General features: G+C 41.4%; 1 long non-coding RNA gene across 1 annotated transcript in view; it reads right to left on the minus strand.

Annotated features, from left to right (window-relative positions):
• Window positions 1-1,885: 1,885 nt before the first annotated feature.
• LOC120323965 overlaps window positions 1,886-26,475 on the minus strand; it is a 64,636-nt gene continuing 40,046 nt past the window's right edge. Inside the window, exon 3 of the long non-coding RNA XR_005564918.1 lies at window positions 1,886-1,966. This is a non-coding gene — a long non-coding RNA (uncharacterized LOC120323965). The remainder of the gene's footprint in view (window positions 1,967-26,475) is intronic.

The raw sequence follows: 26,475 nt of genomic DNA on the forward strand, positions 1-26,475 counted from the left end.
TTAATACCAACTGTTGCAGCTGTATCTTGAGGAGACCTGATCCCATGCAGAGAGGTTTTAAGAGCAGTTTGTTTGGCCTAATGAGGTCTCTACTGAGGAATAAGCTGAGGAGCTCCTAGTGGACCATTTTATTAAACGGCCCTTTTTTAATACAAAAAGAAACAAATCAGATTTTCTCTTTCCCTTGGCAAGCTTTGAGCATCCACCCTTTCATCATTTGTTTTTCTTGATCTCTCCCTAGCCCTCTCCCCACAGCACACAACATAAGCCTTTGATGCCCCAGGGCTTTACCATGTCAGACACCACAGAATTCACACCAAGAGCTAATTAATTCACTGGGCAAACTGTGCTGCTGTGCCATGCAAAAAATACACAGAGTATCCTTTGTTTTTGGACAGCATCGCCAAAAAGATTGTCAAAAGGCATCATTACAAATCATAGCAGACATCTCAACATTCATTTTTAGTTCATGTGGCTCCCTTTGGTTATATTTACTGCTTCATCACAACCATATTAAAGCCATTAACACTGTGGGTGTATATATATATACATTTAGTTTTTGTAATCATTTCTATTTTTTAGCTGAAACACACTGTACTTCCCAGTGTGGAAAATTATATCTTTAGCACAAAAAGTCCTGCAGCACTTGACAGTTTAGCAGAAACCACTTGAAAATGTGAATGTTCAGCTCACACAGCTCTGTCAATAACAGCCCAGGATTTAGCTTGCACAGATGTTTTATATTGTTTGATAGGGAAAAAACACATCCAAGATTACAGCTTACATTTTTAGCAAGATATCTGTGCAAAGTCCTGGATGTAATGTCAGCACACTTCTGGCTGTGACTGGTACATCTGGCTACACTTAGTGTGAACTAATATCTCCTCAGCCAAAGAAAACAAAAAGAGGTGTTTTGAGAGAGCTCTGCTCTTCTCAAAAAGGCACCACAAGCTCTTACTAAAAGGTCCAATAATCAAACAATTAGAGAAATGCTAAGATTTGATTTTTACATTTATGGGCAGCCCCTCAATAACCCACCCAAAGAGTGACAGTTCTTTACACTGCTGTACCTGACAGACCCCAGCATTACCCTCAGACAGCAGCAGCTGGCTGATGCCAGTAAATCCCACAGGAATTCCTGTCATTCTCCAGGCAATGGCAGCATAGAAGCCTCCAAAAGTGATTAGGCAAAAAGAGCTGACCCAAAGAACTGAAGATGCAACAATCACTTGAAAGCTGCATATTTGCTCATTCTGGCCAGTGCAGTTGAATTTGTCCCACTTCATCCCAGGGCTAACAAAAACCTGAGGAGCTTAAGGGCAAAGCTGAAATACTTGCAAAAATGTGGTATAATAAGTCATACACTGGTAAAATTGCTCACTGGGAAGAAGATAGCACATATGCTGGCAGCGTATTCCCACCAAAACAAAGACAAAGAACTGGTCAATACTTGAAAATTAGTTTTAAAAGAAAGAAGAATATTTCACATGAATTTATTTTGAACGATTCTAGGAAATGCTGCAAATAAATTCAAATAATGGATTCTTCTGAGAACACCCCCAGGGACCAGCAGGCATATTTATTTCTTTCTTCCTCTGCTATCCTCCCCTTCTTTCCACTCAAGTGCCATTGCTCCCTGGGTTAATTCCACTTAGTGGACCTTCAGTTGTTACATAAAATGCTTTGAATATATTTGTTCCAGGTTTTAAACTTACTGTAGTTCAAAATGTGAGACTAATAAAAAAAAAACTAAAAGGTTGACCCTGGTGTTAAAGGGTGACATAAATGGCAGATACCTCCCAAAAGCTAATTCTGTTTATTGGCGAGACCTTTGGCAGGGCCATCTCCCACCCCATGCAATCCACATACCTCAATTAGGATGTTCCAATAGGCAGAATTCCCTTTTCCTTCTGAAAATTCCCAAAGATTCATTGGGAATTTTTCTTCAGGATCCAATTAATAGCCCCTGGAAATACAAAAATACATCTATTTTAGCATTTATTGCTAAGGCTCCCTGAAGTAATTTCTGTTTAACTGCTACACTTTGAAGAGCTACTTCTGATCACACACAGCAGAAACAGATTCTTCAGCTTTTTTAATCTGGATATGAAACCTTGCAATCTGTTAATATTCTATAAACCAACAATACCTGTTCCTAGTTACTAACGAGACATTCAAAACAGGTTTTTATGGAATGGAGTTCTTGTAATTTCTTCGAATTAAGACAGGAGCTCCTGTGGTCCTGCACAACTTAATAAACTAAGTTTCTTAAAAAAAAAAAAAAAAGGAATCTTTTACCCCTAAATGAGGCTTAATCTGTAACACTTAAAATTTTAACCATTTTAGGTGTTGTTTTTTTTTAAATTTACCAGTCATAGTTTGATCTAATTTTCAGCAAAACAACTAGTCCCTATAATCATCTAGTTGTCCTCTAACATTTCCAAGTGGTTTTAAAAGCAGGCTTCAAGTTTTTATTGCCTCAGCCCATTTAAAATGAACAAAACTTCTCAGATCTCCATTTTATTAGTGCAACCAGTCACCATCATTTCAAGCATTAAAAAACCTGCTAATAATTACACAGGAAAGAGCTACAGTTTTAAATAATTTGCTCTACAAAAACAAACCAAAAATACATTCTTTGCTTAATATTCAAAACAAATCTAAGATTGGTGTTGCAGACTACAAGAAAATACAGTTTTAGAGGTAAAATTCCAACCCCCTGCCACGGGCAGGGACACCTTCCACTGGACCTGGTTGCTCCAAGCCCTGTCCAAGCTGGCCCTGAACCCTTCCACAGCTTCTCTAGGCAACCTGTTTATGATTCTGTGCTAAATTTATGGGTTTTACCAACAAAACAGTATTTGTGCCTTTAAAGATCTTGTCAAAAAACTTCAGTTTTTATCAGAGATCTTATTTTATTCAGGTTTTTTCCCTCCCGCTTCCCTTGGCAAGATAATTTCCATTATGGATTTTCACATAAAGGCAGGTAGGGGATGTTGAATTGGAGTTGCAAGTGGAAGAATTGGTAATACTGAGGAAGTTTACATTATTGACTTGGCCCTAAACATCGTATTTCAATAAGAACTACATTTTTACAGCAAAACTCTGCCTCGAGAACAATATGAAAGGTAAAGACAAGATCTATACTCATTTTAAGGATGAATTTTAAGCTTGTTTATGTTTTTAAGGGGTCTGACTTCATCTCCTCCCATTGTATATCTTATATTCGTGTAGAACAGGATAGTGTAAACCCCAAGTGCTGTATAAACAATGGATAATGAACAAATATAAATAATCAGTCTCCAACAACTGTATTATGATTTCAGTAGTTACCTGGAAACCACCCTAGAAAACATCTGTGCAGAACTACAGTGACAGAGACATGCAGAAATTACATTTCCTTTCCCCCTAATTAGACCCTATCAAGCCCCATCTCTTCTGCAGAACATAATGAAGGATCATTAGCAGGAGTGGGATCCTGGCTGACAGAACTGTTGAACTGCTGTTGATTTATGATGCAGACTGTGCCTGTGTCTGCTCCATCCATTGTGAGCCTGCCTGGGTTTGTCTGCCTGTCTCCAGAGCCAGGCAGGAGGCGGTGGCACCGAGCAAAGCCAGGCTCAGCTGCCTGGGCAGGCAAGTTGGGCAAGCAGGGATGGCACTTGAGGCACTGCAAGTGGCTCTCTAGGATCTCCCCAGAGCCTTCTCCTCTCCAGGCTGAACACCCCAACTCTCATGCAGAGTCATACTCATGTATCCCGTATGGACATGACCCAACATATCCACAAATCTGGTTTCCTGATTACTTCTAAAATATTCCAGCCAACCCAGGAGTGTCAAACACTTCCACAGGGAAACGGAGGTCCTGGAGACATGACTGAAACATTCGTGCCTCTGGGTCGTTCTGCCACTAAATCCTGCTCGTTGCCACAATAATCTCTCTCAAACTGAGAGATTTCAGCACGTTTTTCCAAAGTTAGTAAGCATTCCAACGAATTTCAGTAGTTTAAGTTAGTTGAAAGCAAATGTTTAGGTCTTGTTGAAGCCCAAATAAAATGTGTGACTGCAAGCAGAGCAGTAAAGCAGGGGGAGAAATATGAGGCAAATATTTGACTTAACACATATCAACCTAAGGCTAAGTTTATTAAAAAGCACCTCTCCTGCAGGGAATGGATTAAAATCACACCAAACACAAGGCATTCTGCGTGTGCTCCACAGACACAGTTCTCATCACACAAGGGCCAAGGTGGGGACGGGGAAAGAAGCTCTTGAAGCACATTAGGAATGGCTCAGAAGTCAAACCACAAAATGCAGGTCCATAACCCCCATAAAGGTAGAATAAAATGCAAGGGGCTGTGTTAAGTCACTTATGCACCCTATACTTCCTTTGCTGTGGTTCAGCTGGCAGCAGTGAGCCCACAGCTCAGCCTGTCACAGAGAAACAGCCACTGTCAGGCACTGCTCATATTCATACAGGAGATGTATAATATGCTGCTCTCCTACCTAACCTACTCATTAAACCACCGTGGAAAATTACAGCAGTTGGGAAAGAGACCTCTGCAGTATTTGGAAAACAGACTTGAATGAGTTTCCAAGCTACTGTTCCCATTTGTCTGCAATATTGCTGTAAATGAAGGAAAGGCTCTAAGTTGCACACAATTCCTCTGTCCCTCTGTAACCTTTCAATCCAGCTGCCTCATAAAACCAAGGACAATTAATTTCCAAACTGTTGATGGTGCTGCACCAACAAATGTTCATATTTTAAGGTAGCTCAGCACACTTGCATCCAGAATCAAATATTTACCGGTCTAAGCCTTTGAAGATCAATGTGCAAGTCCCAGGTAATAAAAACTTGATTCCCATGTGGTTTATTACACCAGTGGCATACGTGAAATTAGCCTCATGAGAGAAGCCCCCAGGATTTCTGCTGTAGTCTGAGAGGTGAAGATGGGACACAGTGAGTTCATACTGACCTCTGTTGCCCTTGAGGAACATGGGACCCACTCCCTAGGTTATCACTGCTTTCAGTATTATTCCTTTTGGTTTTAATCCTCTTTTTACATTGTTCTTCCTTTATTCCATTCACCTTCTACACACCCACTTCAGGTCAAACTGCTGTTCCTTCTCAAGCTCACCATATCCAATTCACAGGGTAAATAAACACAGCAGAAGATGGACAGTAGAACAGAGAAAATACAAGCCAAATAATGGAGTTACGTTCTTGTATTTGTTTCATGTGCTTTCCCCCCCCCCCTTTCTTCTCATTTGTTTTATTTTCCCCCCTGCTGTAGGCCTGGGATTTCCCTTTTTAGAAACACCACACTCAATTTTTGATGTACAAAATGACCAGAGTGATTAGTCAGTAATGAAATGCCTTCAAAAGCATCTCCCTGCCTATATAAAAAGATGCCCCCCAGACAGCTGGGGATGGATCCTGCCATCGATTTCCTCCCTTCACACAGAATATCAAACCAATGCAATGTTCTCAGTCACCATTGTTACTGTGGCAGCATTCCCATGAATAAGGACAGGTGGGTTATGTTACAGCAGTCATTTCTCCAGGTATAGAGGAGCTCATTGGGCCTGAATGCACAGTAACAACTAACACTCTCCTGCAACTACAACAGCACAAAAGCACCTGAGCAGCTTTTCTCTGTCTGGAGACAGATCTCTCTTGTTTCTATAGCAAAACAGAAGTAGCTCTCAATTTTTGTATAATCACTCTCACACCTCAAGTGAACAGATACAACACTTGTGCTTTCCTGCTCTGAGATCAGACTAATCAGGCTACAGATGTTTTTATTAATCCTTCTCAGGCTCCTCGGCTGAGAGCAGTCGACAGCTCGCAGCCTGCACAGAGCTCGGGCACACACAGCGTGTGCAAATGGCTGGTGCAGCTCAGCAGAACAGCCTCTCTGAGGCTTTCAGGAGCAACCTCTGTCTAAAGCCAAGCAGCATAAAATACAGCTTAATTCAGACTGTTCCTTGGATAGTAGAAGGAATAATTAATGGGAGCAGTTATTAGGGAAGAACACAGCCAAGCTCATTTGCATCGACGGTCCTCTGCCAAACTCTTCACATTTGTGATAAATCCTGATTTCTAGGCCCTTTTAGAGTCCCTTTGCGTGAGCACTGTGAAGGGCAGAAGAATAAATAAAAAATGAGAAAGGCTGAAATATAAATTCATTTTAATGTGAGGAGTGAGACATTTTTAGGTACATTAAGTTTCATATGGAGCATGAAAACACGAAAAGACGCCCTGAAATTTTGTTCTGGTTTGATTACAGTGTAAACCCCTCTCAGAAGAGGTCTCAAAATAATTGATGCTGAGGTTACTGAAGATTTATCCATAACATAATGCAAAGTATCTTATGAACTTTCAGTTTCTTGGAGCTGCGTGATCAAAGTGAGCTAAATCATTAATTTGCTTTTGTAAGGAAATGTGTGAGACATCTGCTGGCAGCACATGCAAAAAATACACATTTTTTTTTGCTGGTTAATGGAAGAGCAAAGACTGAAGTCTAGTTCAAAACCCAGTAAGGTTAGCAGAATGGGTCCTGTCATCTTCAGTGAGTTTTTCCTAATCAGACCCCTAATATTTAAGAGGTTCAGAAGACAGCAAGCATGCTTGAATTCTCCTTTTTAATTTTATATTCTTTTTCTCTGGTTAGAAGACAGTTTCAAGTGGAGTCATGCTGACAATGTACTGGAAGCACATTAAAAAATGGAAACAAACCACCCAGCTCTGCACACACATTTCAGTTTTCTGACCTACTAATTTGAAATTAATTACCATCTGCATAATAATGAATGAAAAGCTCAATGAATTCTTTCAAAACCACATCAAACTAACAGCCTGCATACATTCTATTAACTGGTATGGTGTGTTAGACTGACATGGATACTTTCAGCACCTTGAACTAGGTATAGAAACACAAGTTCACCAGCAAGCAATGGGAAATTGTCACTGGATGAGCATGAGTTCTCCTGTGGCTGCCAGGTAAAAGATTCATAAAGGGAATTGTTTCTCTGCTGGTAAACAGAAGAACAACTAGTGTGCAGCAACCTAGAATTACCTGCCAGAAGATTTCACCCTGAAATATTTTCTCCTAAGGTTTCTCACTCCTTTTCCTCCATGCTTAAGACAAAGCCATGCTTGGAGTATATCTTCTCCCAACTATGAACACTAGAGCAAATTGATTTTCTAAGCTTGACATGTCAAGGCAGACATAAGTGTTCCTAATCCAGGCATCTGTGTCAACATCAAACCTGCAGTGTTTTTTCAAAACAATTTCATTGCAAACTCACCCTTCTTTCTAGAGATCCATTTCAGGATCAAAATCCCTTGGCAAGAGAAGATGAGGATTAAGTACTGACAGGTCAAGATATGATAATAATAAATGTGATGGAAGAAAAAGGAAAAATTGATGGCTAATCATTTGCTGCAGTTGTTTTCTTTTCAACTCAAGAGAAACAAGCAGTTCCTTCTTACTGTCTACAAAATCACTTGCAACTCTCAGTCCTCAATAAGCATCCAGGATAAAGTAAGGATCTGATAAGCAGTGACACAAAGAAGATGAGCAACTTCAGCCCTTTCAGAGGAATTCATACAGAAATGGAAATTTTTTAAAGCTGAGTCAAGGGTGCTGTTTTGACAGGGTGAAAAAAATAATCATGGATGTGATGCTGCGGAAAAGAGCTTGTAATGAGCCTCTGAGGAAAGAGCCCACTGCCTAAACCCAGAAAAGGTGAATATTCCAAGCAGCAATTACAGGACCCTAATTTTCTGTCGTTCCAATTAACTCAGCAGTTTGAAATTTCTGATTCGCTCTTTCTGTTCAGAAAATTAACTGGCTTCACTAGACTGCTTACAAGACTAGCAAAGGTTTGTGTAATTCAGCCATCCCTCAGGACCCAACACGTAGCCAGTGAACAGATGCCAAAAGTGCTGGCACCGGTACTATACAGGGTGACCCTGAACACTGGGAAAGCACAAATGCAGAAATCCTCAGCTTTTCCACACTGGAAATTACTGCCATTTCAGTCAAGAACACAGTTTTCATAGACAAACACATTTTTCCCAAGCATTGAAAAATATCACCCTCTTTATAGAAATGCTGCATTTTCTGAAAAATTAAAAAAACTCTCAACACCAAGATTATCATCTTATTCTTTTACCACTGCCTGACTTGTACAAATTAAGAATAGGACTACATAGAAGAATTCAAGGCAGTAGGATTTGGTTACCTTGACACTCACAGTGCATTCCCAGCCTTACTGCTGTTTGGATGAACTACTCAAGACAGTTCACTCCAGTCACACAGGAATTTCAGAGTAGAAGGAGTGAATTCTGTAATACCTAACTTCTTTCTCATCCCCTGTCAAACTCTCTTTGGCATTCACAGAGAGCCTGGAATAGGCCAGTCAGTTCACCAAGAAGAGGTGAAGTCTTGCCCTTCCAAGTTGCTTAATCAAGTCAACCCTGTTCTTTAAGTCGCCCATGGAATTAGGCTTCAGTGTCACTGATTTTTCAACAGTCAAAACCTCTCCCTTCTGCTTCAAATCACTTAGAATATTCTCAGGATGATCTGCTTGTTTGGAAGGTGAGTTCATACATATATATATGCACACAGACCTCAAGCAAACAAACCATACTGGAGAAGTCTGATGAAGTCATATGTTAAAAAAAATAAAATATACACCAAGTCAGGAACCGAAATTCTTTCATATATGACTGCAGTCTCATTTTTCCTTTATTTCCTGCCCCAAATAAATTACTTACTTGTACAAAAATGTTACTGTTTGATAAGAGGCCTTCTTAAAATACTTCAATCATATCAGAACACAGAAATCTGCTACGCCCAAATTACCATGGAGTTGTAAACGTGAGTCCTTCACATTCCAAGCAAGAGTACAAACCATTGCACCAATGGAAATGCCAACTGCTGCCAATGCAGCCATGAAAATTCATCTCACCTCTGTTTTCTCCACCATCCCACCTTCCAGTGCTCACTACATGTCTTTTGGAACCGATCTTGCAGGCAGATACAAGAGTTTATCATCTTTTATTACTATGAGACAGCACAGGGTCATCACACTGAGTCTGAAGCCCTTGCCAAACAGAACACCATTCCAAACCCCCATCCTTGCAACCATAGTCCTTTCACCAAATTCACAAACTATTTAAAACTACCAGTTTTGCCTCAGCCGTTATTTCATACTGTGTACACTTCATTAGAGGGGCAGGTTGACAATAGCAAGAAATGACATTATCGTGACAGTTTTCCACCTCAGCAAATTGCTGGGCAAGCAAGTGTGGGAATTCCACAGGGTGACTTGTAGAGCAGTGACAGAAGTGTCCCCACGTGTGAGACCTGCCTGCACACACCCCTTTTGTCCAAGCAGGTCTTTATGCTGATGCCTCTGCCCACGGTGCCAGCTCTCCTCACACTGAGTACATGAAGGGACCTCCTCACAGTAACACCCACCATGAGAAACCATTTCAACTGGCTCTGCTGTACAGGATGAACGTTTCTATTTTAAAAAGAAGTTTGCCAGCAAACTGTGAAGGACAAGAGCATTTCAGTAGCCTGGTGACTGGGTGAACTGAGCTCTGACACTGAGGTGTCCAGCTCTGCTGGCTGCTCTTTTACCTCAGCACTGGAAACAGTGACAGAACGTTCATGGAGGCTTCAACTCTTGGCAAACAGGCCTGTGTGCAAACAGGCCTAAAAACAGAATATACACGATTCCTGCCTGTGCCTTCCTGCAAAGGGAGTCATCTGAAAGCATTGTATCCAGATGTTCCAATCAGTGTTTCCAATTTACTCCTGTTCATAAACCAAACGTGTCTCGGGGATGACTCGAACATCCCCAAATACACTTTTACAGATGACCTACTCCGCACGGATTTCTGTTGCGTGAGGAATGCTCTGCCAAGAGGGTTACTCCAAACATCAAAACCTAAAAAACAGTACTGCAGGCCAATTTTGAACAACTTCTACCATAAAAAAAAGCCTTTTCTTAATTATCTTTTTATACACCGAGTGCTGAGAAAGCCAGACAACCAGGTTCCCAGGACAGCACGTTGATAATCGGTTGCATTTTTGTTTTAGCAAGTCATCATCTTTTTTTCCTCCACTCATTTTGGCTCATTCTGTCTCCTGTGCTGGGCCTTGGCACAAAAAAATAAGCTTCCCAGATTAACCACTTGCCTTTTCCAGCCCAGCCTATAATCAAGCAGAATACTTTACACAGATTTATTCCTACGGAAAAGAAGCATTTCTAAGTTTTAAGTAGAGAATGTCAAGTGTCACCATTACAGAACTCATGCCCAGTAGTGACCACGAGGCTGAAAGTAGGAATTGAAAAGCAAAACCATGAGATGAATTTCACTTCTCTTGAACTTGACAGCATTCTGACTTGTTTGAGAATGAATCCTTCCTCTCATTAGGGGCCGGGGATGTTCCAGGAAGAGAGATTTTCGGATCAAAGTGGCCATTTTAAATTAAGGCCATTCTATAGCAGTGGAATATAACAGTAGTGTCATAATGCAATGAGTTTTCCCCGTGCCAGAAGATCTCTCTGCATCCCAAACACTGAATACCAATAATTAGAAATTAATTCATATTAATGACTTTTTTTTAGTGATACAATTACGCTTCCATAAGGTTCTGGCACGCTTGTATATGTATAAAATCATATTTTATCTATATGGGCATGGACCTCTTCTTACTCTGAGAAAGACCTGACATGTTTTTGGGTGCTACACAGATTAGAACCTTAAGTGATGACCACCATCTTCTCTGATTACAGCTTTGAGCTTTCCAAACCTGAGATAAAGACACATTTACGTGGGAAGCCCCGTTGATTTTTGCCTAGACTTCAAATCCACCAGTTTTCCAGGCTAAGAAGTCACAGGTAGTCTGTAAAAGTTCTTTCTTTCAGGAATAGATGGAATATTCCTTCCCAGTGTGAAGTGAATTCAGAAGGGAACTATCTTTCTGAGGTTTAAGGAACAATTCCTACCACGCCACCATCCAGCCCTACAGGGCCAGATCCATACACTCAAACAAACTGCTGAGAACCCCAAGGATTTCATGAAGTCAAACAAAATACCATGAGGGATTCAATCGCTACAGACATTTGAGACTTTTTGGCTTTTCACCTTGATTTGGGATTTTTTCCCCCCCTCTTTGCAGCTGTACCATTTCAGTATCAGGTATAACCTCATGTGGACCTAATTATCATGAACAGGCAAAGCAATCAAAACCACTCTCTAAAACAAGGAAGCAGCTTTCAGGTGCCTTTTTTTTTTGTAATTCTTTCCTAAGCATGTTTTCTTCTCCCAAACCATTGCCTGGAAAAATAACACGCACAAAGCACTGAAAAGTGGGTAATCAAGGGATATGGACCAAAGAGAATAAAGCAATAAGACATTTAGCCAACTCATGAGCTTTACATGACTTCATAGGCATCATTCCCAAGTTTTCCTCACTTCAAGGATAAATTGTATCCACCTTCTCTCATTCCAGTTATTTTATGTATATTGAAGGAGAACAAAAGCTGTTGAATGAAAGGTTATTCCAATAGCCTTTGAACTGAATGGAAAAAATAAAATACCCTTTCCTTTAATACCTTCAAACAGCAGCTAAGTTTGCTCAGTCTCATCCTGTCACGTGCAGTTATGAGATTTGGTAGTATAACATCAGGGAGAAAATCAAATGGATCTGACTCCTGACGTGGATGATCATCTGGCTACACCCTGTACAAGATTTAAAGCAACTGCATTTTTGGAAGCAAGCACAACATGCCTGGCATCACCTTGGGAAACTCAAGTTACATCACAGGAATCAAAAATACTGCATATATAAGGTAGTTGAGGAATGGGATGCTGACTTTTTCTACAACAGATTTTGGAACCAGCTTCTATTTGATGAGCATATGCCTGTTTTCCCCCCTCACTTTCAGTCCTCTAATTTTGATTCCTGTTGTAGAGCTGCAACCCTTAATTCATTTCTTGTACCTGATAGGTCTACTCTGGGGTCGGTGATGAACTGACTCTGGTCCTCCACACTCTTCCAGCAGCAAACCAGGAATTGGCCATGCCTTTTTCCTGTGATGGGAAGCTAAAAGAAATGGAACTGTAAGCGGGCTACAGTTGGTGTTGATTCCCAAAGTGAAGCTGAGAAGAGACAAGATCCCTTACTATGAATAATTCACTACATGCAGGGTATATAAAACCATGAGGACACAAGAAGAAACAGTTATAAACTGATCATTGGTACATTTAGGCTGGAAATTCAAAGCTATTCAAGACATGAAATTCCATATTAAGCTCTCACAAAGATTCATAGGAGTTTGGGAGACTAATAAGCCAGTTTAGGTATGGATCTGGCCAACATATAGACAGAATCATGTAGCTCTGTCACACACAGTGAGATGGCATTATCTTCATAACTCGGAGATCCCTGCTGGTTCTGTATCCCACCTTTGTCTTTTAGGATTTTTTCTATGATTGATTCAACTATTTGATGAACCTCCAGAATTTTAATAATTGCTGAGTTAATTTTGGTAAACAAGTCTAATTACCTTCTAATAAACACAATGCTGAGGGTCTTTTACAGTTTAGCATTTTTCTTTAAATCCCCGGTTAGTAACGTGGCAATAAGAATACTTTTACAGTGTTTATCATGACAAGAATCAATAGGTTTAATCAAAAATAGTTTTACATCAACGAACTGTGGTTTGGGGAACAATTAAAATATAAATCTATGTTCTATCAATTAAAAGAGTAATTTTCCAATAAAAATCACTACGATTCTATAATACAGTAATAAATTATGTTCCGCCTATGTCCACGTTGCTGGAGTGCCGCCTTGTGGACATTTCCTGCAGATGCACTGTAACCAGCTACACTCCCTAAACTGAAAAGCCAGAGCAGGAAGAGGAAAAAAATCTGCTAATTTCTCATCTTCACAAGAATAATATAGCACTATTGAACTTTGAAGGCGAGGAGGGAGTCTGTGAGCTCTCATGTTAACTCCTACACCAGTGAAAGCAGCTTTGTTTTCCAGTTCTCACTGATATAGGAACAATAATGGTCAATTACTGATCTCCTCATGACATGAAGAATAGATGATATACTTGGAAAGAAGGAGCTACTCCACATAGTGATGCAAGCTCTTCACTACAACTCTTCAGCCTGCACATCAAATCAAAAACTAAACCTCTCCTTTAGTTTAACAGGGCTGAGGACTTGCCCATGATGATCCTACCTTTGCCTTCCCTGGAAATCCAAACAGCCACCATGTCACTAACACATTCACAAATTGTACAGATACCTTCATCTTCTAAAAGACTGGCTGTCCAAGAGTGGAAATGACATTATTTGTGCTCTGCATTAGAAATGAAAACATTTAACTAACTAGATTTCGATAAGTTTCCTTTGAAATAAGTATTAAGTGAAGCAAAGGCGGCTTGTCTTTGCTTCCCCATCTCTACATCCATACACGTGCTCCACTTTACCCCAGATGTCCCAGCCAAGGAACGAGCTACTTGGCAGCTCATTATCAGCTTTCATCACACGTGTGATAGCAGCCTTCCAAGACTTGCTTCTCCTCCTCTAGGTTGTTTAGCTTTTACAGAATTTCAGATTATCCGAGATGTTTACCAAGTGCTAAATATCCTCCTTTCTGTTTCCTAGAGCTGAACACAGAAATACTCTTCTACAGCAAATTAAATGAGAAAATCGGGAAGAGCATATAAGAAGTGCAATCAAAGAGGAATCATTCCAACAGAAGTCTATTTCTTTTTCTTTGTAATGTGCTCTTGCAAGAATATTAGGTATTTATTTTGCCAAGAATAATTGCAGGCTTTAATAATTTATTTCACTGGAGTTTGATTCAAGAACTGTAGAACACTGACATCTTCAGGTGGAAGAGTTATTGAAGTACTAACGGGATAGGCTGAATATAAAACATTCAAATTAGAAATAATCCTCAAAACAGTTTTCCTTCTAATATTTTTTGATTTGTCTCTTTTCTCCATAAGGGAGTTATGTAAAGCTGCAGAGACAGTTACAATGAAAATGCCTGCAGCCCTTCCAGTATGTGATGTGAATAATGTTTGAAGTAGGTGTAAAACAACATGAGGGACATGAAGGTTCTTCACAAAATATCTTGCCAAATATCAGTAAAACATTGTCAAGCGCTTCATTAAAATAGGAAAGCCAATTTTTTCTACTCAACTTACAATCTTGGTCCAAGTGAACAAAGCACAGCTTTCCTTTAGTTTCTCAACTTGTTTCTAGTAAGCCTTTTTCATCATGTGCACTTCCAAAATTTGGATCAATTTGACTCCAGTCAAGTAAACAGAATAATTTGGAATTTACGGTTGTGACAAATTAAAATATGGCTTTGGAGTCCTGTCCATAACTGCAGTGCATCCAAGGAACTGTTAATATGCTTTTGATACTTCTCAGCACACATAAATGCTCTTATGACATTTCAGGCAGGTATTACTAAGGAAAATAGATTTTTCCTAATGAAAGTTTTAGGTGAATTTTGTTCTGGATTTGAAGGCCATAATTATATAGGATAGTAAGTGATGATTCTGGGATGATGCAGGAATAGGTGATTCATGAAAAGTTGACCTATTTGAGAAATTCAAGATGTTAATTTACAATGTTAGAGCCTTTTGTCAAGTTCTTGTAATTTTATCAATGTCAGTATTTTATCTCTTTATCCATAAGTCAAAATATTAGCCCAAACAATTTTATTGGACTCCAACAAGTGAAAGCTCATCTCTGAATAAAACTACCCCAAATCAAATACAGGAATATATGGACAGAGATATTGCAGCTGTCTGGTTAAACAGAGGGATGAACTGCTACATCTCCTCCTTATCTGGAACCAGTTCAATGGAAAGTGTATTTTTGACTCCTTTTAATGAATTGAGCAGAATCAAATGGGCAGAACCAACATCAGAAAAGCAAAAAAATAAAGAATATCGACTCTTGCCAGCAGAGGGTGTTCCTGGCAAGGCAAACTACATCTTAATCATACATAACCAGTGCCCTTACGTTTGTGTTCTTGCTTATCTTAAATAGGTAAGAGGAGGGAGGGGAAAACCCAAAGCACCTCATGCTTTTACCCTCGCAGTTAGTTGTAACACAGTCAAGTGTTCCAGAGCTCCATGGGGCTGGTTCACACAACTGATTGCAACATCACTGGGGTTACTTGGGGCTTGCAAGTTTAGACACCAAGTCACGTGTAAACTGTTAGCCAAGTTCATTCCTATGGATCTTTACCTTCTCATCAGTAGAGTTCAGTCTTATCCTTATAAAAACACGTCAATGGAAAGGATAAATGTATCATCCACTTGCTTATTTCAACTCCATTTTTTAAATATGGTCACATTAAACACCAGGAATAAGCTTCAATAGAAATATTCCTTGTCCCATATGCAATGCAGCAGCTCGTACTCCTGGGCATTGTGCAAAGATGAATCCTTCCTAAACCCCAAGGCTGCAACAACAAAGACTGATGGCTTATTAAATGACAGCTGCACTTAGGTGATAACAGTTAATGTACATTGTAATTTCATTAAAATCCTCAGGCAGTTCCTGATGGGATTGTAAATTTTAGCCATATATGAAGATTGATTTCAAGCATCAGCACAGGTCATCTAGCCTCCAAACTCCTGGATAATCACTATATAAAGTTAAGGAGAATGGTTATCTATGCACTCAGCCACTTCAATAATTAGAAGCCAAATAAAAAATTTGCGTGAATGCACAAGTGTAAAACATCAGGTTTAAACAAGGAGGTTCAACTATTATATAAATACAAAAGCTTTTCACCACCTATGGATTTCTTATGGTACTACTGTGCATCCTGGTCAAGCGTTGGGTGTACTGTACATGCACAGGACTAACAGCTGATTCGCTTCCTCTCTCTGGAGGAGTGACAGTGCACTCGTTTCGCTCTCCAGAGGTCCCCCACGAGTCGGAGTTGCTTTAACTGTAGGAGCTGCAAGGATTTATGCCGATGAGCAGCATCAGGGACCTGCAGCTTCGTGCCTCTACATCCCTAACGTCAGACACCATCTCTACTCACCCAAATAGTGACACTTGCATTGTCATTAGTGCCCAGTAACGAATATAAGAATATATTGTAAGAATAGAATCTAGTGGCTATGGCCATCACAGGTATGCCCTGGACTAGCAGTTATCATTCATATAGAAAGGAGTTCATTGGGCTTCAGTAAAAGGTGCTTTCCAGTCCTGCCACGCAACTTCACTTTTGGCAGTGACAGCACAAAGCAGCCCCTGCTTGTATCAGCCTGGAAGTATGACTTGATTTGGGAGCAAGGGTGCCTGTGGGAAACACTCAATACAGACTGTGAGGTGATGCTACATCTCTGGAGGGGGAGAAAAATACTTTAAAGGGAAGTTTCTCCAAATTAAATTTCAGCTGGAGTACTCCAGAGTGTATAGAGCAGAGATAGGAGTAATGTGTGCAGTACAGAAATTTGTTCTCCCAATAGACTGTAAAACAGGATATGGGAAATGCCTCCAAGGTATCAGAGACTACAATTATTTGGTAATCAAATCCCTTTTTTGTCTTTCATATATTTGGGATGCACTGACCAAAACTGAGCATCTCTGCTGTCTCCATCATCCCCAACTCAGATACCACAGAAATTGGTAGCAAAGCACCTACTTGGGTAGGACACTTCCCACTGAGGCACAATCCCTAGGAAAATCCCATGGGCACACCACAGCAGCCTTCCTGGTAAGCAGTTGGTTTAACAAATTTGGGGTTGCTGTAGACATTCACCTCTTCACTGTCACACTAATTAAGCAGAAATAACTGCAACTACATATTTACAAACACAGCTCCATTAACTGAAATCTTCTCATATAAAGGTCACAAAATGGGGAGAAAAAAAAATTCAAAGTAGGAAAGCAAGGCTTAACATGCATGGGCAGTCCTGAACTATTGAAGTACAGTAGTAACTTAAAGTAACATGTTCCACTGTAATTCTCTGCAATACTGAAGTACTCATCCTTCCTCACTGCCAGACTTGCTTCACTCATAGCTGCCCAGCAGGAGTCCCACTGCAGACCTTGGGGTGCCAGTTCTGACAAGTCATCTACCCAGGAGTCGAGGTATGGCATCTCTTCCCTGCCATCAGCTTGAGAAACAGGGATGTTGGAAGAGCAATGAACTCTTCCCTGGTCAGCTGGCAGACTTGGCACATGGCCCCGCTCCTTGGGTGGTGGGGCAGACGTTGCTGGAGCCCGTGTTGGCCAACAGTGACGGTAATGACAGGCTGTGCTCCGTGCACAAGGGCAACCCAGCTGATCCCACAGACAATTACCCTTATCCTGCATCTCAGCCCTCCCACCTCCTGTGAGTCAGGCTGGGCATCCTTTCTAATTACAGGGGAGGTACCTTAAGGCAGGGACCACGTCTCTCCACGCACAAGGGCCTGCACACCAGGGTCCCACTGTTGCTTTGTGGGCATCACCACAACACAACTGATAACACTGGATTCTAATTACCCTATGTAATGTAACATCTGGTTAAGAGACACTAATGAAGTGTTGTTTACTGGATGTCACATGTTAGTGTAAAGAGCTTTATTTTTCAAGCAGATCACTACCAGATTCCTATGATTTTTTTACTTTAAAAGGGTACTTGAATTATTTAAAGCAGGAAACTATTTCCAAACTTTGTTTCCTGTTATACTTAATTACTAAGCAAACCTCCACTGTTGCACTGGAAGATTCTAGTCATAAGAACCTTGGTACAAGAGAATTCAGTACAATATGAAGCACAGATTTCATGCCAAAAGCCTTAATGAAAAGGTCAATGTAAGGACTCAATTCTGCATCGCATCCTCACGACAACCCTTCTCAAAGAGTATCAGCCCAGTTTAGCTTTGCTGGCAGTTCTTCCCTCCCTATTGGCGTACTACACCTAAAGAACATGGCCACAATATTCAAAACAATCCCAGGGTCATTTTCACATCATTCATTCAGGATTTCTTTCCCTTTTTTTCATCCAGTTAGCTTTCAGAACAAATCAGGAAAACTGGCGGACCCGGGTTTCTCTGAAGCTGTTTTGTTGACAAGAGCACCAATGTACATTCATATGAAATTATGAATACACAAATATATTCCATACAAATACACCAAGTGTTGACTGAGGCCTGCAAAGCCCTGATTATCAATGCTGGCATCTGACTAAGTTGAAAGATTAGCCCTTGAAAATGCTGTGGTCTGTGAAGACTGCTCTGTCTGCAGCAAGGTTGGTCCAACAACCTTGGTAACAAGGTCATGGGGAGCTCCTTATCCTAAGCAAGTCCCATGAAACCTGCCCTACAAGCTGTCCAACACACAGCAAGCTACCTAAAAGCAGCCATAACAAAGAATTCTGATCAATGTTTTCACATGTGCTCGAGAGAGAGCTTCACTTCCACTCACAGTTAACATTAAGGACACACCTATATCTTGCCTAATCCATGTACAACAGAGCCAGAACCTCATTCTATATTCCTTTGAAGTTAATTATCCCTACTACTTCCAAGAGCACAAGTTCACTAGAAATCTTCTCTCACCCTCAAGTATTTTGACTTATTCTGTAGTTCAGAAATAACTGAACATCTAAAACATTCCAAGAAGGAGATTGTAAAACAAAACCCATTCTCCTCACAAAGAACCTTTCTTTCCCACAGCATGGGGGTGTAGAGTATTTGTGATGTTGACATTTGTGACTTGATAAATTCCAAAATGTATGCTTTGTACCGTGCTAGCCTACTCAGCAAGAACTTGTACATACTTGGCTGTTCACAAGGGGATAGAAAAGGAGCAATCCAGTGTCAGAACTGAAAAATTAAAGCAGGGCAGGGCAGCTAAAACCAAATCTTCATGAATAGCCTGAGTAATGCGATTGTACAAGAGAGTTGTAAAAATAATATTTCACATAGGATAATCTCAAGTGATTTTCCACTAATTACAGACAAAGACCAGATTGAACTTGAGTTATGACTTTTAACTACTTATTTTTATCACATGATCAAGGAGGAGGACAAGGACCTGATGAAACTACTAAGAGGTCCATCACGGTCTTGAAAACCCTAGGATTTGCAAGAAAATAAGTATCTTTTAGTCTGGCACTCATACCGCGTCTAGAATGACAATTATACCAAATGTCCCAAATAATCTGGCAAATTGCGCATTTATGTATTTAAGGAACATAAGAAATATTTTCATATGAAAAATGGGAAAAAGCAGTAAAGCTGTTAAATGAACCTAATTTTAGTTATAAGTGCAAAAGCCAACGTGTGTGCATTTGCAACAACACACACGCTCATATAAGATAGAACAGTAAATTATACTTAAACCTAATTTACAAATGTTTGAGGTTTCTGTTCAAGCCTGTTCTTAACTACTGTGTAAACTGGCATTTATTCAACAGTGTTTCTAGAGATTGATATGATAGCTGTACATTCTTCTTTCTGGAAATAGGAAAGATATCTATAATAAGCCATTATACAGGTGAAAAGGAAAACCCTACATAAAAGTAACCTCTGCATGTTTTCATGTTTTCCATTAGCAGTTTAGGATCTAATCTGCCTTCACCAGTGGAAAGTTCAGGAATAATGAAGGACTATTTCCCGGACATAGCTGCAGGTCAAAATCTTTCCTCCTACATAATAGTGCTTTTGGGATGGTTTATTACCAGTTTTGTAACACTCCCGTTGATCACGTCAGCGCATTATTGCCTTTTACCATTGTCCCACACAGACATAAATCAACCTTTATTCTTGGGTGGACAGACTCGTCCCCGTTCTCTGAGGGTTCTCTATGACACACAGTCTTCTGCTCTGACACCTGCCAACGTCAAAGATGATCTTTTTGATACCCCACCCATGACTTATTGTTCTGTATCCCCGTCTGCTGCACACCTGAGCACACCCACAGCACACGTACACACTGTTGGCACTTCCAGAAGCTTCCATCCCAAAGGAAACAAACATCCATGGTCACTGGAAGATCTTAGTCAACAACATAGGCAGCATTAAACATATGGTAATTTGTTTGGGTGAGTTATGTCATTTTTGAGGTGTGCCATTCCTTTTCTGTGACATCACCTAGATAAGGGAATCCAGGAGGGCTTGCAGATCCTGGATGCACACCCTGAGAATATCCTAACTCGGTGGTGTAACCTCACCTCATGTTATTCTGTGTGTGACCTCCGTGGAAGACAAACCAACTGCTCTCCAGACGTGCAAGATGATGTATGAAATCCTCAGAGGCAAGTGTCTGATGCAGATGATCTGGCAATTGGAGCACAGGGGTTTGCCACACAGTGCCCCAGGAGACAAAGGTTGATACACCCTAAACTCTTTCAAGAATCACTAATAATATTACAGGTTGCAGCCAGTAAAAAAAGTTATTAGACTGAAAGCACCAATGCTATTTTGTCATTAATTCTTATGTGGATGTTGATCCCAGGTTATGGTCGAGTTCTGATTCAGCCACTCCCTCCTTAAATCTGAAGTTATTGCTTGGCATTTCTTCAAGTATTTGCAGTAAAACTCACTTCCCAACTTGGGGAGACACTGTGCTGAACTACACACTGTTCAGCATCACCAGCATGGTGTTTTACTGCAACCCACTATCAGCACACCTGGTATTTATTTTCCTATTGTGCATTTTAACGTAGGGTTCGCTGTGCAAGTTGCTTTGTTTTCTCACCAAGCAGCAAAACCAGCTGATGATCTTACTGACTTGTGAGCCAAGTGATACAAAGCCCTGAAGATCAGAACAAATACCCGATTCCTGTATTGTATTTGTCCCTGTCAAAATTAGTTTAAGAAGAGCTGTGTCTGCTCCAGAACAAATCACTGCTAGTTAAGCCTTGGCCCTTGTTTGAAAATGCAGTGGAGTACCAGAACACAAGTAGCACAACAGAAGCCACAATTTAGTGTGACACCACTGGGTCCTTGGTCACCCTTTAGGCTCCCTCAACAGCACACTGAAGAACAACTGTATTTTTTACTTCTTTCTACCCCTACTTCATGTGTTTTTATCTAAGGCACAGACAACCTCAGTCAAGGAATATAAGTGATCAGCTTGATAAGTAGGTTAATAAAAAAGTAGAGGGCAGGCACTGCCAGCCCCATGTCACCCAGCCAGCGTGACAGCAAAGGTTATGAGCAGCAGCACAGTAACTGTGCAGCTGCAGGAACAAACTGCTCCACCTCCCCACAGTGAAGCAGACAGGAAGGTGTCCTCTCCACTGGCTGCAGCACTGGATACGCACACACTGCTGAGATTAAGATTTTCCAGGGGAACAGGATGGAATACTCATCCCTTCCCCTTTGCCTCTTCCCCCCTGCTCCTTTACCCATTTCACCTCTTGCTGTGCTTATCATGATTTCTTAATTCTCTCATCTTCCAGAAGCAAATGGAATCTAATAAAAATCTTCATTAAATCAGCGGTTCAGAATATTCCGCCCTGCTGACAGAAGAACAATTTATCACATTATGCAGACAACAAAGCAACATAGAAGGACTAAGAAAATCAAAACAGATCCTCAGATGACCATGTGGCCTACACACATTTTTTTGAGTTCATTTGCTCCAGTCTGGGCATTGGCATAGAGCTGTTTTCCAGGACACCCACTCATTTTTTTTTGTATGGTAGAATTAAACAATTAGCTCCAACTCCACCATACTTCACATTCATTTTAGTAAGCAGAAGAAATCTTTCACAAATGGTTACTACTGACTAGCATTGAGCTTTACTCCTACAACTACAGTCAATACTTCTTCCGTCTTGATTTCTTTCCCCCTTTTTTATTTACAGGTTAAAACAAATGCCTTCCGCCTACTTGCTGCAATGGACAGCTGTTTCTAGCAACTAAAGCTACTAAAAGGCATTTTGAACTCAACAACACTGTCACAAACACTTGTTATGGATCAATAAGTGTCAAAATACCAAAGAGCACGTGTGTTCCTGGTCTTACAGGAAACTGTTAAGTGTTGAAAATAAAATCACTCCCTCGATGAAAGAAACTGCCTGATTATGCGAGTTCTGCAGCGTGGACATTGTGTACTCTTGGGAGGAAAAGGCAGCAGGGGAGGTCCACATACATTCCTGTCAAAGCCCACTCCGACTGCCTGGGAGGGAATGTGTGTTGCTAAGGCATTCTTTACGCTTCTGAGAGTCAGCATCATCTACAGCCTACTGCCGTAAACTGCTCAAGAACGACAAGCATCTGAGGAGAAGCCTCCCATATACACGCGCACGTGTGTGCTTAGAAATGCAAATGCGGACAGCCTGGCGTCGTTTGACATCCTGGCCCAAGCTCCTCAGATATGCGGGACCCGCTTCTTTCTCCCAGGGACAGAATCACGCATGGTGTGGAAAGCAGAAAGAGAGCAATGAAGACAGTTCCTCTATACACACAGTAGGCTGGTTACCATCTCAAATAGGTCTGGGAGCCTAAATTCAGAGACTGTCAGTCTCTGTAGGAATATAAACCCACTGAGGGCAAGAATAATTTCCACACCTTTCCCCAAAGGTACTTATTTTGGTCATATTATTGAGGCCGCTAACCAACTCTCAAAGCTAGAGCCACACTGAGTGTGTAGATTCTGTGGCAACCCTGCAAGCTGCCCATCACCGAGTGTGCCGCGGGACTCGGGAGCTGTTTACAACATGCACCCAGCACAGGCAACTCACGTCAGTTCACATCAAGTGCAAGCGCTGCTTTGTGCTCAAGGAAATGGTTTCTACAGAAAGAGGACAGTGGTGCTACGTGAATGCCAGAGTTCTGTCCTTTCCTCGGGAACACGACTTCATTGTGCAATGAGATCCTGAAGCCACAATAAGCCTTCCCTAACAGGCATGGAAATAGAGAACACACCAACGGAGAAATTCAATTATTCCTCACAAGCACTTAATTTACATCCCAATAGGATTTGCATACTCTTGAGAGGTTGGTGCCTGTGCGTATGCTACCTCACCGATAAACAGTCCGTAACAGAGCACAATGTGCCACCCACGTTCAGAGCGGGCAGGGTCTCCTTGGCACTGCCGCTGCTCGGTGAACCTCGCACAGGAACACCCCTAAAGCAAGAGGCTGATTTCAGCAACCCTTTGTCACAAGCCAAGGCAACCTCTGGGCACGGCAGACTCGAGAACTGTTTCCAGTGACAGTATCTGACCCACAGAGGGCATCGAGTTGATCCCACCGTTTCGGTTCAAGTGCCCCGCTCCCACCGCTGGTTTTGGCTGAGCACCACGGCGGGGGTGAATCACCAGCGAGTTACAATTGATGACCGCGGTTAATCAGCTGGGAAGGGAAGAACTTGCAACAAACCTATTCGCTGAACACAGCGCCTCGTTCATGACCCGAGACAGATCTGAAGGATTTGGGCTGAGCATACAATTATAGGATATTGAAAATTGCCCTACCTTCTCTTTGGTGTAAGCACATGAATGTGATTTAGCCGCAGCCTTGCCTACTGATGCCTAAAGTGTTTATCCTTCAGTGTTGTCGCCTCCATGTTGGTTTCAACACACAAACTTCTGATGTAAAAATTTTTAGTTACACAACAGTAAATAATGGCACTGTACTTTATATTCTACAAAAATCTCAGTAAACAATGTGTGCTTTAAAAAGCAAGGAAGACTTCAAGCTGAGTGACCAACAAGCTCATCATCAAGTACATCCTCCCTACAAATGTCTGAACACACTCTGCTCCAGCCATATAACCCATGGCTGCTATTTCTACTAAATCCTTTAAGTGGCTAAAAACCAAAAAATATATTTTTTTTTTTTTTAATTAGTGCTGGTTAGGGTCTTACTAGTGTCCCACAATAATTAAAAACCAGCAAAATGACATCAGGCACAAGGAGCCTTGACATCCAACTCATTTTCTATAGGACATGTTCCTGTATTTAGGGGCTTTTCATCATCTCTTCAGTGTACGTGGTAGCTAAGAAATCCTTGCAGTAAGGCTGACGTGTTATCAATGCCAAATGCTAGAGCTCCCATGTCCCAGCTGGCATCAAGGTACAACACAGGACTTAGATTTCTTCAGGGGAGCAGGAGGGGACATCTCCAAGTCTCATCCTCACCCCAGGCTGGGAATACATACAGAACTCCATACTGGGATGTGATTTCATACCCCACACAATAGGCACAGGTCAGTATGGAGGTGTATGACGCAGAACTAAGTCCTGTGCAAATTCTCTCACCGTGACATCAACGGGGACAGCAATCACAACATTGCAACAAGTATTTGATTACAATCAAGTCTAAACACTGATGTGCTGCAGCAACAGCAACCACGGTGTCAGAATTGTCCCAGCCAGGTTAGAGAATTCAGACACGACTCGAATACCTGGCAAAGGCAGCAGCACCTGAAGTGTCTGAGGCTGGCACTCCATGGTAAGGGACATGTCATAGCTCAGTAAGCTCCTGGCTCCGTGGGGAGCTGTGTTGACCCAGTATCTAATGAAGCTGTCCCTAACTGCAAGGTTCTCAAACCCAACAGCAGGCATGGCAGCTTGGGTGAAGCACTGTAACAGAGGAATTGTGATTTGCCCAAATGCAAAGCACCGGTTCATTCTCCCCACCCTGACATGCCCCTGCTGCCAGCCCTCACAACAGGCTCCACACAAGCTCAGCTGTGCAAGTGTCCTGTGCCTTGTCTCCTTCCTAGAGGAAGCTGAAATCCAGCAGGCCTCCCCTGACCAAGGATCATTTCAGCTCCAGTGCACTGCACAACACCAGCTTTGCCTCTCCCATTTCCCCAAGATAGCTCTTTCCCTTCCCTGCAGTCCCACAGGCTGCCATCTCTGCTCCAAGTCCCTTTCCGTGGTCCCAGTTCTACAGTTGTCTCCCTAATGGCACCCATCCTTTTATTTTATCCCTGTCTGGTGATAGCAAACAGCACACAGGGTCAAGCTGGGGTGGTGTGTTGGTTTTCCTTGCATCTAACACACCATTTCCCCCCTCCATAAGTCTCAAGCTGTCCCTTGGACACTTTTTTAGCTCATTTCCTCCCCCCTCAGCAGTGCTATGTGTAATTACAGTATTCTCCCAAACATTCCCACTTTCAGAGAAGATCCCCCATTTGGACAACTGCTGTTTAGCTCGTCAGAACCGGCAAATTTGAGTTGTTTTGCATTCCTAAGGCTAAGTCAGCAGTCAAGGCTCCCCACAGCCTCGCTCACAAAGGGGGGGCTGTGCTGGTGCTCCGCTGCTCTGATTTCCAGCAGTAGCCTGGCAGCAGCGTTTCTGAGATCTCTCTTGCCGATACACAAGGAGCAGTCAGAGATTTGCATAATGTATTCCTTCAAGTTCAACTGGATACTATAGTGTAACAGAATACAATGCAGGGTGGTAACAGGGGCACACAAAAGAGCCACATACCACCCAGAGGAACAATTCACATTTGGCAGCTCAAAAAACAACTGTGTAAATATGTTCCCAGGTGATGACTGGATAGAGCTAATGCTATCAGTGCCAGTTGAATTTTGTAATTTATACTAGGTGGCCATGTAGAATCTGAATAACACTTGTGTGTCAAAGACTTGTGAAGGTCAGGCTGATGCAAGTGGCATTGGTTGCCTCAGAGCTACTTTTGTTCCTCTGCAGCTGGTGGAGATGTGCCCTGCATTACCTTCATCCATTACTACACTGTTCTGACCTACTAATGTTGTTCTCATGTTCTTGGGAATGACTTGAAGCTTCACTTCCATTTGCTTAAGTCATTGCACCCTTTGTTTTTAATAAAAGTGTATTTAACTCAATGAGAACCAAAGCAAATCAAGAGGTAAATTATGTATTTCCTATACTGTAATATCTCACCAGATAAACACACCTGGAAACTCAGTTTTCCATGCAAAGTGCATGCCTAAATTGTGGATGCAGCCAACTCCCTAATGCTTCTTACTAATTCTTAGTATCTCTGAGTCTATTGGACATAATTCTTACTCTAGTTTTCCTTCCTTCCCCTCCCCACCTGCCATTCATGGGTCAGAAGGAGAAAGAGGTACAGTATGACCTCCCATAAGGCTATAAAATGTCATACAACAAACTACATCTGTAGTTCAAACATATACCTTACAGATACCTCAACGATTTCAAATGCCAGAAGAGAAAATCTACCCATGTACTACTTCAGTGGTAACACTCAGTTGCAGTTATAAATACAGCATTTCATTTATACTGGCCATTTCTAACACTCTGAATTGATTATTTCTACTAGTTTTGTCTGGAGAAACCACATGGGCATACAATTGCTGTACTTTGATGGCAAGTGTTTGGAATATGCTCATAATTTCAAGGCAGATGAACCTGTTCTGAATTTCTATTCACTTTACAGACTTTGGAACAGAAAGCCACCATGTAGGTAATACACATATAATCTTAAACTTAGTA

Source organism: Pipra filicauda, unplaced genomic scaffold, assembly GCF_003945595.2.
Source record: "Pipra filicauda isolate LSUMZ 115617 unplaced genomic scaffold, ASM394559v2 scaffold389_size666192_pilon, whole genome shotgun sequence".
NCBI classification, from domain to species: Eukaryota; Metazoa; Chordata; class Aves; order Passeriformes; family Pipridae; genus Pipra; species Pipra filicauda.